This window comes from Setaria italica, chromosome II, assembly GCF_000263155.2.
Source record: "Setaria italica strain Yugu1 chromosome II, Setaria_italica_v2.0, whole genome shotgun sequence".
Taxonomy (NCBI): Eukaryota; Viridiplantae; Streptophyta; class Magnoliopsida; order Poales; family Poaceae; genus Setaria; species Setaria italica.
Genome location: NC_028451.1, coordinates 27,258,571 through 27,260,705, shown reverse-complemented (window position 1 = coordinate 27,260,705; position 2,135 = coordinate 27,258,571).

Here is a 2,135-nt window from a genome sequence, read left to right as displayed (position 1 = left end):
GGGGTCTACAACTCAAAAAAACCAACGAGCAAGACTTCAAACCAGTCGACCTCCAGACGGGAGACCCTTCCAAGATAGCCCTGATCGGAACAGGGCTAGATCCTAAATAGGAATCCGCGCTCGTCAGTTTCCTTCGCGCTAACCACAATATCTTCGCCTGAAAACCGACTGACATTCCAGGTGTGCCCAAGGAGCTGATCGAGCACTCTCTAAATGTTGATCCCAAAGCCACCCAAAAACGGCATCGACTTCGCAGATTCGCTCAAGACAGACGAGAAGCAATCAAGAAAGAATTGGCCAAGCTACTCACGGCATGGTTCATCAAAGAAGTCTTTCACCCTAACTGGCTAGCAAATCCCGTACTCGTGCGTAAGAAAAACAACGAGTGGAGGATGTGCTCGACTACACCGACCTCAACAAGCACTGTCCAAAAGACCCTTTCGGACTCCCCAAGATCAATCAGGTGGTCGACTCCACCACTGGATGTGCTTTACTATGTTTTCTCGACTGCTACTCGAGCTATCATCAGGTAAGCCTCAAGGAAGAAGATCAAGCCAAAACAACTTTCATCACACCTTTCGGAGCTTTCTGCTACAAAACAATGTCCTTCGGACTAAAAAATGCAGGGGCAACTTATCAACGAGCCATACAGATGTGCTTCAAAAAGCAACTTGCAGAGGCCACCAGCACCACGTGGAATGTGGCTTCAAACCTCGCAGCTGCCGGTCCAGTCGGTGCTTCCGCAAGACTTGGCGGATGCGTGGTCGGGAGGAGCATGGTGGCGCAGGACCACCACGGCACTGCAGTCGCCGTGTGGGCGAGCAGGGATGACCCGGACATGTCCTCTACGAGCCCGACTACCTCGACCGGATGCACAAGTCATAGGAGCATCAGCATATTGACAAGAATTTATTTTCATTTTTCTATAGTATTTTATTTCTGACCAGAGATCAAAGGTAGTGCATGGGCGACTCTAATCAGTTTGTTGTGACAACAAAGAGGCCGGAATGGTTAGACTTTTAGCTTACTGAGGTTAAAGGAACAAGTGCCACATGATTGGTGTACCAGGTAAATTGCCCCATAACTAAATTGATGTGTCCTTTTTTTATGTAGGTAAACATTGGAGGTGAAAGAAGAGACACAGCTGACGAACCTAGCTGAGAAGCTGCTGGCGTCAAGCAACACTGATCCTGACAGGATGAATTGTGTTTATGATTGTAGATTATAAATTATTTGAACATTGTGCACTAATCAAATTGTGTATGGATGGCAGATCCAATTGTGATCGTAGGTTGCTGATTTGTAAGTTGTAATATGATTGACATTTAAGATCTATAAATTGAAGGAAATTGATGTGGGGTGTTCTCACAGTTATTTCCATGCTAAATTTGTCTATCACTTTGTATTTTCTCTGTCCAAAGTTTGTTGCAAAAGGAAGAGGCAGTCACAATGGAATTCCAAATTCATGTAAAAAGAGCAACAATGCACATATATGTCAGCATGAGTAACATTCTTGCTTGTATTATGAGAGTGATAAGTCGATGCCCATGGGTAGAACCATGATGTTTTGTTTCATCATCGGACTCATCCGCATCCATGACCACATGAGCAACAGAGAAGAAAAATTCATCATCATCATCATCATCATCATCATCATCTAATGACGAATCCATCACCAATTGCATAGAAAAGCTTCATCGACTCATAACGAATCCATTTTACCGGTCTTCAATTCGAATTGTAGAACCCGACAACAAGTTTCACGGCTACACGCGGCAGCAAACTACTGTGCGGCGTATGGAGGGTGACGGGATAACTGGCAGCAAAGTTGGAGGGCGACAGGAGGAAATCGTGAGGGAGTGAGTTCACGTGAGGGGGAGAGGAGGCCGGCCCAACTAATGGGCCCATTCATGCTAATGTGGTCTATTTTGAACTATTGGGGAGGTTAGCATTAGGGATCTGTTGTGGTATGATATGATTTTAGGGAAAAAATATTTTATGAACACCCCCAATACATAATTTTGGGGAAGATTTTTTAGAGAGACTCTTGGAGTTGCTCTTAGCACGATTTAAGATCTGTGCAAATTATTCAAAGTGGAACTTTTTGGTGAATAAATGGTTGAATCAAAACGTTT